This window comes from Oryctolagus cuniculus, chromosome X (assembly GCF_051225735.1).
Source record: "Oryctolagus cuniculus isolate XC-2025 breed Fujian yellow rabbit chromosome X, ASM5122573v1, whole genome shotgun sequence".
NCBI lineage: Eukaryota > Metazoa > Chordata > Mammalia > Lagomorpha > Leporidae > Oryctolagus > Oryctolagus cuniculus.
In genome coordinates, this window is record NC_142888.1 from 54823626 (window position 1) to 54839516 (window position 15891).

At 43.8% G+C, this 15891-nt stretch overlaps 1 long non-coding RNA gene across 15 annotated transcripts in view; it reads right to left on the reverse strand.

The window, feature by feature from the left end:
- Positions 1–211: 211 nt before the first annotated feature.
- The window catches only part of LOC149119652 (uncharacterized), a 91753-nt gene continuing 76073 nt past the window's right edge, over positions 212–15891 (reverse strand). For all 15 annotated transcript variants that reach the window (XR_016228441.1, XR_016228443.1, XR_016228430.1 and 12 more), the window contains one exon: positions 212–879. This is a non-coding gene — a long non-coding RNA (uncharacterized LOC149119652). The remainder of the gene's footprint in view (positions 880–15891) is intronic.

A 15891-nucleotide genomic window follows, 5' to 3' on the forward strand; every position in this document is an offset into this window, starting at 1 on the left:
TATGTAAGCCCTTTCTTATGCCAATAACACTCTCTATCACTGTGTTGAGTACTACAGTTTTTAAAATTTTGTGATTGAATTTGGCCTTTCTTTTAAAATATATTTTGGATAGCCCTACCTAAAACACCTGCACTATGACCCTGAGTAGTATGCATAGGACTTTATGACACATATTTTGGCATAAACTGTTCTAAGGAATGACATTCCAATATTTTGTTAACAAGTTGCTAACTCTTGTTTATTTCCCCTCTAATTCAATGACATCATTTGGCATAAATTAACAAAAAAACACCACTAAGGGATGGAACTATTACAAACAATAAGTTCCTCAGTCTAGAGGAGTAGGTGCTTTTGCAAATCAGTTTAATCCAATGATACACAAATGCCATCATTTACAAATAACTGCTATCAGTATTAGGGTGTAGTGTGTTATGATATATGTTTCTCTTTGTACACACACCAGCTTCTTTTATTGTTTTAGAATTCAATGAGCAGATACATAAACCAACTCCAGTTTTCCATACAGTGTACTACTACTTATCAATAAAGGGAAAATATATTCATGCATACAAGGTATGAATCTCAAAGACATTTTGCTGAAGGAAAAATGACAAATGCAAAGGAAGAATACTGCATGATACCCTTTATATGACATTCTAGAAATAGCCCAAGTTGTCTCCACAAATAGGAAGCAGGCCAGTATTTGGCTGTGAGGGAGCAGAAAGGAAAGTGACTGGAAAGAGAAGTGAGGAAAGGTTCTGAAAAAATGATAAATTTCTCCATAGTGGTAGAAATTTGTGTTACACATGTGGATGCAATGACCAAAACTCAACAAATACCGTAGTTCAGATCTATGAATTTCTTGTATGTAAATTTTACCTAAAAAGAAAAAAAATAGACAAATATTAAACTATTTAATCATTAACATGGTATATTATCTACAGATGGAAAGTAGGTTGCCCATAGCTTAATTTAAATCTTATTTATTTATTTATTTTCCTTTTAATTGAAAGGAAGAGAGGGAGATAAATAGATCAATTTTTTTTTGACAGGTAGTTATAGACAGTGAGAGAGAGAGAGACAAAGAGAAAGGTCTTCCTTTTCCATTGGCTGCTACCGCTGGCACTGCGCTGATCCAAAGCCATGAGCCAGGAACTTCTTCCTGGTCTCCCATGTGGGTACAGGGGCCCAAGCACTTGAACCATCCTCCACTGCCCTCCTGGGCCACAGCAGAGAGCTGGACTGGAAGAGGAGCAACCGGGAGTAGAACTGGCGCCCATATGGGATGCTGGCGCTGCAGGCAGAGGATTAACCAAATGAGTCAAGGCGCTGGCCCCTAGATCAATCTTTCATCCTCTGGTTCAGTTTTCAAATGCCTGCAACAGCCAAGACTTGACGACACCAAAATCAGATGCCCAGAACTTCATCTACGTCTCCTCCATGGGTGGCAGGGACCAAAGTACTTGACCTATCACCTGTGCTCTCCTAGGATGTACATTAGAAGGAAGCTGGATCAGAAATAGAGGAGGGGCTGGTGCTGTGGCATAGCTGGTAAAGCTGCTGCCTACAGTGCTGGCATCCCATATGGCCACCAGTTCAAGTCCCGCAATGGAAGACCTCTCTCTCTCTCTCTCCCCCCCTCCCTCTGTAACTCTGCCTTTCAAATAAATCTTAAAAAAAAAGTCTATCTCTCTCCCTCCCTCTGTGTGTGTGTGTGTGGGTGGGTGTGTGGGTGTGTGTCTGACTCTACATTTAAAGTAAATAAATAAATACTAAAAAAAAAGGAAATGGAGGAGCCAGGTTCGAATCAGGCATTCTAACATGGAACGTCTCAAGAGGTGCCATAACCACTGCACCAAATGCCCATCCCACACAGCTTACATTAAAATGTAAACACACACACACAAAAACCCACGAATTCCTCTATGGATAATGGGTGGATATAGATATAGATATAGATATAGATATGTGATACAGGATAGAAAACCGCAAATACTTTAGTTTCTAGGTGATGGTTATATGCATAGTCCCGAAACAATTCAGTTAGTCTTTCTGGGTACCTGATAACTTTCATGATAAAATGTCAGGAAAAACTGATACTGAATATAAATTTGTATCTTACTTATTCACTCTCAATATAGCTTGATCATCTCCTCACATAATTTTAAATGCTACTACTATCTTGTTAATGGAACCCTATGTGAATATTTTAGAGTTGTTCAATCCTTCCTGTCCTGTAGCATATTTTAATAATTTTGCAGGTGATAGCCATTCCATGAATGGAAACCATTCCCATGAAGGATTACTGTCTGAGAATCACTTCCATGAAATAAAATCTTCCGAGTCAGATGTTAAGCAAAGATTTTATGTGGTGGAATATATTTTCTAGAGCAACGCTAAAGTGATTCATATCAATTTTCATTGTACCAGAATTTGAGAAGGTCAGGTTGAAGTCAGGAGCAAAAGCAAAAAAATACAATAATCACTAATTTGGGAATATCTTTGTTGGACTCTTGGCTTATTGAAAATTTAAATATGATTTTAAATCTTAACTTTTGTCTTTGTTGAAGAATTATTAGAAAATCCAAGTCAATAGAGGATAAATTTTAACAGTATCTTCCATCATTATTAATAACTTTTAAAGATATAATTCCTCTGTGTACAGCAGGCAAGCAGTGGAGAGAAGGAACATATAAGAAGATCACAAAAAATATCTGCCTTAGACCAAACTGGGAGGTAATTCCTTCTGGGGCATATGTTATGGCAAAAACTGGGAGGTTACATTAAAAACATATACAAACTATCATATGAATTAGTAAGGATAATATTGAAGAATAAATAAAATAAATAATTTTAACTGGTCACTTAATTAAGAAAATCACAAATTATATAGAATGGACATACATAGAAAGCAAAATAAAAGGAAGATTTACTTTACGATGCAGGGAAAGGACAAAGAAGAAATGCTGCTCTTGGATTAGGAATGGACTGGGATCTAAGGCAAGCACATCAGGACAGTTCTCAGAAGGAAGGTCAAGACAGACTGGGTGCCAGTTAGGTTAACCCAGAGAAGGGTAGGGAATGGATTTTGAATCTCAGTGCAGTATATAAAATGGGAACTCCTGATCTGTGCTGTCCCTGGTGTGTGGGATCCTCACACACTGTGGAACTGAGGAATGGGCCCCAAATGATCCCTGGCTTCTTATTCTTAAGCAAGTCACAGGTCTAGAATGGAGGCTAAACTTGGCAGTGGGCTATAAATTTCAAGCACTCTACAACTCAGGCAATGGAGGAAGCCTGGGTGCTAGGATTGGACGTCCAAAGTACTTGGCTGATCAAGGAGGAAAGGTTGATAGGACCGTGTCTTGGGAGTTGTAAAGCACTCACTGACCAGAGGCTGTTGCTGGGCTGAGCTCGCGGCTTCAGATGTTAAAACAAGAGCTGGAGGTAGAGTGGGATCACTTGACCCCAAAGCACTTTGCTAGTCAGGAATCAGAAGTGTCCTGGACTAAGGATTGCCCTGAATGCCAAAGTCCATGTGGCAGAGCTTGGCCCTGATGATACCATGCCCCCATCCAACTGAACTGCTTTCTCAAACACCTACATTTCCATTGGAAGTTACTGATAGGAAAATGTGGAGAAGAACTAGTTATACCTGGTGGAGAGAAACAGGAGATCAATTTCCTGATATCATCTTCTTCTAGGTGAACGGTGGCTATTCTCAATGGGCTTAGACCACACTTTTCAGTGCCCTAACATGAAACTCTAAATTACCTAAAGAACTGGTGAAAAGGAAACACTTTGTAGTCCCACCTTGACAATAGTTTAGAGCATGTTATAATGCAATGGGGATGTGCAGGTCCTTTTGTTTGATGCAGATACCCCAATTCAATCAGTTGAAATAGAAGGCCACAAAGGAATGTATTTATGCAGATGTGGGACTTCCAGGACCATTCAGCCTCAGAATCAAACAACTAAATATAGTTGGAGGGGGGGGGTCAGGTGGAAAGGTTTGGTCCCTCCTGAGTGTACTGCTGTTTCTTTCTTTTTTTTTTTTAAGATTTATTTATTTATTTGAAAGTCAGAGTTACACAGAGAGAGAAGGAGAGGCAGAGAGAGAGAGAGAGAGAGAGAGAGAGAGAGAGAGGTCTTCCATCCACTGGTTCATTCCCCTACTGGCCGCAATGGCTGGAGCTGAGTCGATCCGAAGCAAGGAGCCAGGAGCATCTTCCAGGTCTCCCACACAGGTGCAGGGGCCCAAGCACTTGGGCCATCTTCAAATGCTTTCTCAGTCCATAACAGAGGACTGAATCGGAAGTGGAGCAGCTGGGACTTGAACTGGCACCCATACGGGATGCCGGCACTACAAGCGAGGACTCTATCCCCTACGTTACAGTGCCACCCCCTACTGTTGTTTCTCTTACTCTAAGAGCTTAGCATAACTGTCAACATTGTAGCTCATGTACTTCTTCACTCATCACACCACTCAGATGGCAAGGCCACAGGTGGGTTTGCTCAGTCCTTCATCCTCAGTTTCTTAGGAGAGGCCTGCTCTGTAGAAGGGGCTCCATCAATAATGGGTTGAATGCAAACAAATGAACAAATGTACAGGCTCCATGCAGTGTTGGCTGGCACCAAACCTCCCCTGGTGTTCGACTTGGCCAACAGTTATTCACTGGGGATTAAGGACAGGGTTGGCCATGGGTTGAAGTTCAAAAGGCACTTCAAGACATGTTAGGTCTGGGCTCAGTTTGAGGTTCCAGATCTGAGAGTTTTTTCCTAAGAGGAACTCATAAGGGATTTATTTGTTAAGACTCCAATAGCAGGCTAGTGTTGTGGCACAGTAGGTTCAGCTGCTGCCTGTGATGCCAGCATCCCACGTGAGTGCTCGTTCACATCCTGGCTGTTGCACTTTAGATCCAGTTCCCTGCTAATATTACTTGGGAAGGCAGCAGAAGACAGCTCAAATACTGGGCCCCTGCTACCCATCTGGGAGACCCAGATGGAGTTCCAGGCTCCTGGCTTTGGCTTGACTCAGTGCTGACTGTTGTGGCCATTTGGGAAATTCTGAAACAGTGACTGGAAGATCTCTCTCTATCCTCTCTCTCTTTCTCTCTGTAACTCTGCCTTTCAAATAAACAAATAAATCTAAAAAAAAAAAAAAAAAAAAAAAAAACACTCCCTGGGATGGTGCTGTGGCACAGTGGGTTAAGCCACAGTCTACAGTGCAAGCATCCCATACAGGTGCTGGTTCTAGCAGAGCGGAATGTCCAAAGTGCTCCAGGTCTGCTAGAGAATTTACAATTAAGCAAAACTTTACTTGCTCAGAAAGTGTTACACCTGGGCCCATGCTGAAGCACAGGAGATTAAGCCGCTGCCTGCGATGGTGACATCCCATATGAGCACCAGTTCGAGTCCCAGCTGCACCTTCCCAATCTAGGTCCTTGCTAATGTTCCTGGGAAAGCAAGGAAGGATGATCCACGTACTTGGACCCTAGCCAACACAAGGGAGACCCGGATGGAGTCCAGGACTCCTGATTTCAGACTGGCCCAGCACTGGCCACAGGAGACATGTGGGTAGTGAACCAACAGATGGAAGATCTCTTTGTCCTTCCCCCTCTCTCTGTTACTCTGCCTTTCAGATAAATAATAATAAATAAATCTTTTTAAAAAGAGAAACTGTTAGTCCTGCAAGAAACCTTTTGAAATCACATAGCCCAACACTGTTGCCCTACAGCCTCAGTCTTTCATTTTTCAAATTGGAAAACCAAAGCTTCAGAGAGTGAAGTAAAAGGTCTGTAGTCAAAGGGTATGAATGTGGTAGCTTTAATGCTCAAATTCAAGACTGTTCATACACTACCTACTACTTTTTCTATGCTGCAGCTCATGAGTCTAAGTCTTTCTTATATAAATATATTTTAAGAATTTTCAATGTGAATGCCTTTACTATTGACCACACTCCTCACCACACTCTAATGTCTCATTCCAGGCAACTCAAAGTGTAAAGAGTGAAAGACCATGCTGGCATGGATCAGATATATCTGTACTGTACTTCTGTGTCTCCATATATAATGCCAGACACACGTGCAGAAAATTATCATCTCATCCACATGAAATGGTTTTGGAGCAAATTGCCACAAACATGCTACGGTTTTCAAAGGAAACAAGTCTCCTCCTCCCTCCCCCCCATAGACACACACATCCAGCAACTCCATCACCTGTGCACAAGGAGATGCAAAGAAATCGTGTCAGCACAAGTAAATGAGTATGTAATTTATCTGCAGGTTTTGTTACTGGGTGACAACTGGCAAGACTCCACGAAAGTCTCTCATTCAGAAAACTGTTCAGAGTGGCCTCTCTAGCAGATGGCCTTTCCAGTCTCTGCAGGCCAAGACCATAAGCAGAGGGTCCCAACCAGTCAGATCCAGATTGAACCAGAGCACGCTGGATGCAAGAAGTACTGTCGTGCTTCTGAGTTCAAGATAATGCAGGTCTCAGAAGTGGGACCATGTCAGACTCCTTAACTCCTGAGAATACTGAGTTGCACATACAACAAACTGATCGTGAGGATGAGCTAGTGCAAGACAGGCACCCTAACATGAGATGAGCTTAAAGAGTTAATGGGATATTAGACATTGTCAGGTCAGAGGGTGTAAGCAACCATGGAATCTCTGGAGGGTTCCTGCAGAGAATTGACATACTCATGCATAAAAGTCCCAGTCTGCACTGTGGCATAGTGGGTAAAGCCGCCGCCTGCAGTGCCGGCATCTCCTATATATGTGCAGGATCGAGTTCCAGCTGCTTCACTTCTGATCCAGCTCTCTGCTATGGCCTAGAAAAGCAGTAGAAGATGGCCCAAGTTCGTGGGCCCCTGCACCTGTGTGGGAGACCCAGAAGAAGCTCCTGGCTCTTGGCTTCGGATCAACTCAATTCCAGCCATTGTGGCCTCTGGGGAGTGAACCAGCGGATGGAAGACTCACTTCTCTCTGCCTCTGCCTCTCAATAAATACATCAATATTAAAAAAAGCCAGTCTAATGTTTCAGCAAGAGACTGCAAGAGGGTAAGGCAATAACAGCGGATCTAGTTATGAGGTCACTGAGCAATAGAGGTGAAGATCAGAGCACCAGATTAACACATATGGAGGGGCATGAGAAGTACGGAGATGTGGAGTCTGTTTTGAAGGTAGAATTGATGGTACGCATATATGGAGAGTGAGAGAGAGGAATCCAGTGATGCCTGCAAAGCTTTTGGTTTGAGGAAGACAAAGGATGGAGATTCCATTTCCTGTAACAGTGAAAATAATGACAAAGGCAGGATAGAGGGAATGAGGAGCTGAGTGTGGTTTGTAATGAATTTCAATTAGGGATGTACATTAGAGGTCTCAGTGGTGATGCTGAGTAGACAACGGAACATATGAGCCTAGAGGGCAGTGACAGGACGAAGCTTACAGAATTCATGTTGGAGTCCTCTATGTGTGGGGAGGATCAAGCACATGCAACCATATGACACTTAGGAAGGCAGCACAGGTAAAGCATTGATGTGTGAGGGCCAAACCGCATGGCCCAGCAATGCAGACACGCTGATGAGGTGAGGAGCAACCAGCCATGACGCTGGAAAGTATGAGAGGGAGGAGGCAGGGATCAATATCCAAGTGTACTCAGCAACCCAATAAGAGCAGTGGTGAGAAGTGACCCTTGGGGTAAGCAGCATGAACAGTATTTAGGAACATTGAGAACAGCTATTTCAGTGGAGTGGTGGGGAGGCAGCTTGATTGGGGCAGGTTCAGCAAACATGGTGGTACATTGTAGAGTAACCAAGATACTCAGTGATTTTCCAGAAACCGTGGTGGGTGCAAAGGGCCGATAGATGCTGAGGTGGGAAATGGAGGGGGTTGTACACTGCTTTGTTTCTCCCTTATTTTGTTTTTGGACGGGAGGCTTTTCAGAGGGCGTGGGTACTGATGGGAACCACCCAGAGAAGGGTAAACAGTAGGTGTGGGAGGCAGCACAGGAAGGAGATCATGCACTGAACATTCAAGAAGGGATGGTATTGGGAGCCAAATAGGCCTGGGTGTTGGGAGGTGTGGTCAGGTCATGTGAGAGGTGTGCAAGTTCAGGAGGAGAAGGCAGAGTGCTACTCCAGGACACAGGGAGATGGGAAGTTCTGTGAGACTCAGGGACGGACACAGGGAGATGGGAAGTTCTGTGAGACTCAGGGACGGACACAGGGAGATGGGAAGTTCTGTGAGACTCAGGGATGTTTCCTTCCCTTCCACGTCCTCAGTGTCATCAGCAGACACTGTGGGTGCTGGCTTAGTAGCTGGATACGTGTGGAGAGGATCAGGTGTGAACTGCAACACCTTCAGATGGGGAGGGAAGTGAAGTGCCTGCAGCTGTGCTAACACACCCACCACATTCCCAGTCTGACTACCCAGCTCTGTAGGCACAGGGAAGGAGGGTGGGGTGGGAAGTATGGTGGGGCCCTCAGGGGCCAGTGCCCCACTTCTCTCCCACTGACAGTGAAGGGAATTTCCTGCCCAAAGCCAGTCCCCCATAAGCCTGAGTGTCTAGGGACTGCCTGCACCTTCTAGTTTGGCTGCTGGTTGCCATGGTGACGCAGCCAGGGGCAGGCACTCTGTTCCCTCATGGTAAATGAATGGGAGCCTGTGGGTGCAAAGGGGTGCCTTGAAGTGGAGGGGGGAATTCTCTCACTTGGGTCTTCAGTGAGGGACACCTCCTGGGCTCTGCCGCCCCACATGCAGCTGCAGCAGCACGGCCTGAGGCCAGCTACTTAGAGACCCTACACAGGCGGCCTTCACCCACACAGCCAACTTCTCATAAGTCATTTCTTTGAAGAATCCACTGCCTTAGGAAGCCTTGCCTTGCTCATGTTCCACGGAGGTCACATGTTCTCTCTCTGCTGGTGCCCTCTGGGGTGAGCATGCTGGGCAGAAAACCTAAGAACACTTGTTAACATCCGGGTAACTGGATGGGAACTGCGGCTAGCCAAAGGGAACGGCAGGCCCACAGGTGCAGGTTCGGCCTATGGCAGGGTGAGTGTAAGGGCACAGATCTGATGTCCAAAACGAACACTCAAGCTCACCAGCGGCCAGTCGCCCGTAGACCTGCTCACTCCTTCTTTTCCTGGCCTGAAGCACACAGGGCACAAAATTGAAGTCAGGGCAGGGCATGTCTGAAGCCCGGCTGCTCCTTCTCGCCACCGAAGAGCGCCTCTGTCTTAATTTCAGTGTCTTGCTTGGCCTCCCAAATTTGCAGAGGCATACTCAGCGTGGAGTGTCAGTGTCCAGATCCACAATGGCCTAATCTGCCTGGTGACTGGTTACTATGGCAACGTTGCCAAGAGCTTTCCTCACTCAGGCAAGTGAAAGGGAGCAGAAAAGGAGGAGGGGTTGGCCATGTGAGGAGGGACAGGAGTGTATTCTGAATACCTCATTACGCTAATTGATAGACTTTTGCGATGAAAAGCCCACTAAGGCAGGCGGGGGCAGCAAGGGGTTTGACTGGCAACAAGAAGCTTCAGTCAAGGAGGTAGAGGCTTTGTCCTTGGAGAAACTCGCCAGGAGTCCTTAGGCAGAGAAGGAAAGGTGTCTCCGGATCAGGACGGGCAGAGAACTCAGTAATTAACCCTACCGCTTGTTCTGAGCATTATAGAAACTGCAGACCCCAAACCCTGCTTGGGTTCTGTGCACAGGGAGGTAGCCAAAGTTCCTTCCCTGAGTGAGAAAGGTGACCGGGGCTCAGACCTGCAGCCTGGTGGCCCAGGGCGCATGCCTTGGTGTAGGCACCCAGGGCGTGGCTCCAGGGAGTCACGTGGGGAGCAGGTTGCCGCCCTCCACCACTTTGCTGCCCACTTCTTTGCAGCATCGACCTGCCTTGTTTTGCTTCTTTCAGCCTCTCTCCTCCAGCCAATATTTTGGGCTGTATAATCAGCTTAGGTGTCTTAATGACTCAGTCATGGCTTAATTGGCCCTAGCTGCTGGTTGCCATGGTGATGCAGCCAGGAGCTCTGCTCACCAAGTTGAAATAAGAGAGAACCTGAGGCGGGAGGGGCACCGAACATGGAGAGGGCCAAGACTGAGGATGAGAAGACTCTAATTACACTAATTGATAGCTTTTGGTGATTACAAGCACATAAATACAGGCCCTGGGGCCAAGGCAGAGGAGGCTGGGGGCCTACCTGGGAAAGTCAAACATGAGACCCAGAGGGAAAAGCTTTTGCTGGGCACAGCTCCAATAACTCCCACGGGAAGAGAAGGCTCTCTCTACCTGCTCAGGCTCTCGGGGGTCACATTTCCTGAGCAGTCAGGCATGTCAGAGGATCAAAGCTTGCATGGACAGGAGGCTAAGACAGCTGTTCAGATGGCAACCGAGACTCAGGAAGGAGAAGACACAGAACTCCGTCTCTCGCTTGGGTAGTGCAGAGCCAGGACTGGAGGCCAGGGCTCCCGTGGAGCAGGCTGGACCTCTGTGCCCCAGGCTGCCCTCACTGGACACCAGGATGGTCCATTCCTTCACTGTGAAAGTCGATGACGGCCAGGGAACGGAAGCAACCTGCCCTCCAGGAGTGAGAACGTGGCACTCGTGGGTTTGAATGCAGCCCACGTGAATGGAAAGTGCATCGGGCATTTGAGCAGGGACAGTGGGACCAGAGAAGGGAGCAGCTGGCTCTCCAAGGATCCCACAGGGCTCACAGCCAGGCTGGGAGTGACTCAGTGATTCTAAGTTCTGGCAGGGATCGGTGCCATTAAGAGGGAGGGGAGACAGGAAGAAAGGAGGAAAGGAGAGAGAGAACCTCCTCCCTGTCCAGAACTGCGACTTTCTTTGGCAATAGTCCCTTTCTTGAGCAGAGGCTGGAAATGATGTTCAGGGACTTTTGCCAAGATAGCTTGCTGGTGATTCCAGGGGAGCAGGAAGCTAATCTGCAGGTGAGGGCTAGGCCCCGTCAGTGTATGGATGGGCAGCAGTGCTACATCAGAGTGAGCAGTGACATCCCCACTCTCAGACCCTGGGTCACTGTCCGAGCTGGGAATGGGTCCCAGGAGGACTCGTGGTGTCCTTGCAGGGCTCTGTGTAGCAGGAGGGCAGCTGCAGGAAGGGCCTATTCCCTGGGCCTGGCACTGGTGTGGAAGTAAGCCATGGGGAGAATCTGCTCACACCTGGCGTCATGGGACAGGGCAGAGGAGAGAGCACCCTCATGCACTATCCTGAAGGGACCTGATGCCCCCACACCAGTCCCTGGAAAAAGCCTCGTTAGAGAAAATGTTGCAGTGCCTTGTGATAGACAGAAATGGCAGTGAATGATGAAGAAATCCAGGAAAGGCAAGTCCATGTGCTCCAGACTATGGTATTTCCAAGGAAGGCTGATACGGGAACAGCACGTTCAGACAACAGACATTGCAGGCCTAGGGTGGTGAAACCTGTATCACTTTTCTTACAAAAAAACCTGGGATACATGTGGGTTGGCCCTGATTTGGACAACAGACCCCCTGCTCCCTAGGTCAGCGGCTTCTGGACATTCTTTGTGTGTCACAGAAAAGACGTTCTGCACAAATATCCAATAACTGCTGCAGAGGGCACAAAGAAAAACACAGTGACACAATCAGTGCAAACACAGGTGCAGGTTCCTTTCTGCCCTGAAATAAAATGCCAAACTAATATCCTTCACATTTCCACAATGGAGAAAGAAACCATTTAAGTCTGTAGGAGTCCATATAACTTTCCTGACACTGAAACCACTCTCTGTGACATACTTGTACATGATGAAGATTAAAGGTTTAAATGAGTCATTGAGGAAGAGGCACCTACACACACACACACCCACACACGCACTCAAAGGAGGTTTCCACATAGTTGACCAAATAAAACTGTTCCACCTTTGAAAGTAAATGATACAAGTGTAATAAACAGGCAGGTGCCACCGTGCCAGTAACACTCACGTTTTCAAGGAGGGTGTCATGGCATGGGCAATGGGGAAACTCAGGTTTTTCTGTTTTCATCATGTGAGGTTGTTTTGGGGAGTGATCTCTTCATTGCTCTCCCTGTCTGCTTCTCTCAGTCCTGTGTTTGGATATCTGTATCTATTGTTATTTTGACTACAAAATATTTTACATGTGATATGCCCTGAACTGTCCTTGTGATATTTTTAACATGTCCAGTGCACTTTTGCCTTGGAACACACACCTCATGGAAGTGGAATCCTGAAGTATTTTGTCCTTCTGTGACTGGCTTATTTTCCTCAGCTTTATAACCTGAAGATTCATATATGTAGTCATGTATTGCAAAATTTCTTATTTTTTAAAGTTTTATAGTGTTTCAGCTTAAAATTTACACCATATTTTCTTTGTTCATTCATCAATTAATAGACATGTAGTTTATTTCCATGTCTTTGCTATTGTAAATACTGTTGCAGTGAATATAGGAGGGCTTGTACCTCTTCAAGATCTTGTTTTCAGTTCTTATGAATAAGTATCCCACAGTGGAACTGCTGAATCATATGGTGGTTTTTTTTTTATTTTTTGAGGAATCTGTATATTGTATTCCATAGTCACTGTACCACTTTCATTCCCAGTAACTGTGTTGTGATTACTTGAGGTCTTCCTTCTTTTTTATTGTAGGCACTTATCATTTATCACTATGAACTTTTCTGTTAGTAGTGCTTTTGCAAAATTCCCTAGGTTTTGGTATGGTGTGCTTTCTTTTTGTGTCTCAAGATATTTTATTTCTTTTTTCATCAGTGGTTGTTCACGAATATGTTAATATCCATCTATTTGTGACTTTTCCAATTCCACTTGTGCTGCCAATTTCTAGCTTCATTCCATTGTGTTCAGAAAATATACTTGGTGTGATTTCAATCTTCTTAATTTTTTTAAGACTTGTGTGACCTAATCTGAACAAATATCCAACTGTACTTGAGAAAAGTGTGTATTCTGCTTCTTTTGGGTGGAATGTTATGTGTGAGGATGTGTCACAAGTTTGTGGAAGATGAAATTAAAGGATAAATTTGTTTTGGTGCAAAATTTTGAAATCCATGAATACAAGGTGTGTAACAGTTTATGAAAAATGCATATTCTGAAAAAAGTATGCATGTATTTCAATTTCTTCTGCACCCAAATAAACTTACCTTTTAATTTCATTTTTTTTTGCATGAACTTTATCCAGGTACCTCCATAGATATGTTAGATACATTTGGTCTATAGTGTTATTTCAAGTGCTCCATTTCCTTATTGCTTCTCTCTATATATAGTCTATCCTTTTGTCCATTAATGAAATTGGGAATTGAAGCCTTTGCTATTATAGTATTACTATCTATTTTTCCTTTTATTTCTGCCCATGTTTGCTGAGTTTATATTTAATTACTTTAGTACTGGGTGTATGCATATACAAGTATATTCATAGATGTTAACTCTTTCTGGTAGATTGATCCATTTTTCATTATGAAATGTCTTTTTCATATGTGACAGGTTTATACCTAAAAGCTGTTTGTCTGATTTAAATATAGCCAACTCAAGTGTCTTTTAATTATCATTTGCTCAGAACATGTTTTTCTACACTTGGCTTTCCAGTCCAAATGTGCCCTCAATATCAACTGTTTCTTGTAAACACCATATAGTTGAGCTTTTTTAAAAAATCACACACCTAAATCTGTGTCTTTTGATTGAGGAACTTAATCTATTTACATTTAAATAATTACATATAAGGATTACATACTGCCATTTCTGTTAGTCTTCTAATTCTTTTCTCATTTCCTCTCTTGATGTCTTTCTCTGAACTTAAAAAATTTTGTTTCTATTGATATGCTTCAATTCCTTTTTCTTTTTCTTTAGTGTGACCTCTGTAGGTAATTTTGTTGTTGTTACCTTGTGGTTTACATAAAATATCTTATAATAGTCTATTTTCAACTTTAAGAATTTAAAAACTTTTTTCACTATGTATTCTTTTTTTTTTTTTTAAAATATTTATTTGAAATGAAAGGTAGAGTTAGAAAGACAGAGTTGGAGGGAGAGTCAGTGAGGCAGATCTTTCATTGACTGGTTTGTTCCCCAAATGTTCACAATGGCTAGTGCCAGTCCAGACAGAGGCCAGCAGCCTGGAACTCCATCTGGGTCTCCTGTGTGGGTGTCAGGGGCCCAAATACTTAGTCCATCTTCTGGAGTGGCCAGGACTTGAACTGGTGCTCAGATGGGACACTGACATCACAGGTGGCCATTTAACTTGCTGCACCACAATGCCAGGTCCCTCAACTGTTAACATTTAAGTTCAATCACATACAAAAAGTTTACATTTTAACAATATATTTACATATTCATACTGTGTATCTTTTAACATACTTTTAGATATAGTTATTTTTAATATTGTTGTCTCTTAACTTCTATACTGGAATTAAAAGTTGAAGAAGCACCTGGCTCCTGGCTTTGAATCGGCGCAGCTCCAGCCGTTGTGGCCATTTGGAGAGTGAACCAAGGGAAGGAAGACCTTTCTCTCTGTCTCTCTCTCTCACTGTCTGTAACTCTACCTGTTAAATAAATAAATAAATAAAATCTTTTAACATTTCTTATGAGGCAGGTCTAGTGGTAATAAACTCTCTCAGCTTTTGCTTGTCTAGGGAAGTCTCTCATCATTGAAGAAGAGTTTTGCTGGATGAACGATTCTTATCTGGCAGTTTTTGTACTTTCAGCACTTTGAATATACAGCTTATATACTCGGGGAAACAATGACAAGTTCACCATTAACTTTACATTAGAAACCACAGAGTTGGACCACAATGGAATGATACTTTAAAACTACTGAAAGAAAAATCCTGTCAAACCTGGAATTCCAAAAGCAACAAAAACTCCTTAGAAAATGAGCAAAATAAAGATATTTTCATACATAAAAAGTAAGAGGTATTTTCCTCCAGAAAGCATACCTAATATGAATTCTGGAAGAAATTCTTCAGGATGAGTCAAGGGAAATATCCCAGATGGAAATTTATATATGCAGGAAGGAAAAAGAGCACTGCATTTGGTAAATATATGAGTAAATACACGAGAATTTCTAAGTACCTTTATTTCAGCTATCAATCAATTTAAATATACTTTAAATACTAAAGACATTTTAGATAAAAGATAAAATAGCATGTGTGTAGAAGTGAAATATCTGACAAAAAGTATGCAAAAAATGTTGTGTTCAAATCCTGGGAAATGGGATTTAGGATTTAAGGATTCTAGTGCTGTGGCATAGCGGGTAAAGCCACCGCCTGCAGTGTCGGCATCCCATGTGGGTGCTGGTTCAAGTCACGGCTGCTACACTTCCGATCCGGCTCTCTGGTGTGGCCTGGGAAGGTGGTGGAGGATGGCCCAAGTTCTTGGGCCCCTGCACCCATGTAGGAGACCCAGAAGAAGCTCCTGGCTCCTGGGTCTGGATTGGTGCAGCTCTGGCTGTTGTGGCCATCTGGAGTGACCCAGGAGATGAAAGACTTCTCTCTCTCTGTAACCCTTTCAAATAAATAAATCTTTAAAAAAAAGTATGGGACTCTTGCCATTCGCTTTCCTCAAGATCATATCAAGTTAGTGATGAGTTAGTAAAATGATGCTTCAGGAAAAAAAAAAAAAAGAGAAAGGTTTTGCTGCATAATGTTTATAGATTTCCATGATGTAACTACTTCCAACATTACAGATTCCAAGCTACTAATAGTTAACAATCTACTCAGAGAAATTTTGATTATTTAACAACTGACTCTTATTTTTTATTTTTTATTATACAGATATAGTTAGACAGTGAGAGAGACAGAGAAAAAGGTCTTTTCCATTGGATCACCCCCTCAAAATGGCTGCAATGGCCAGAGCTGCGCCAGTCCACAGCCAGGAGCCAGGTACCTCTTCCTGGTCTCCC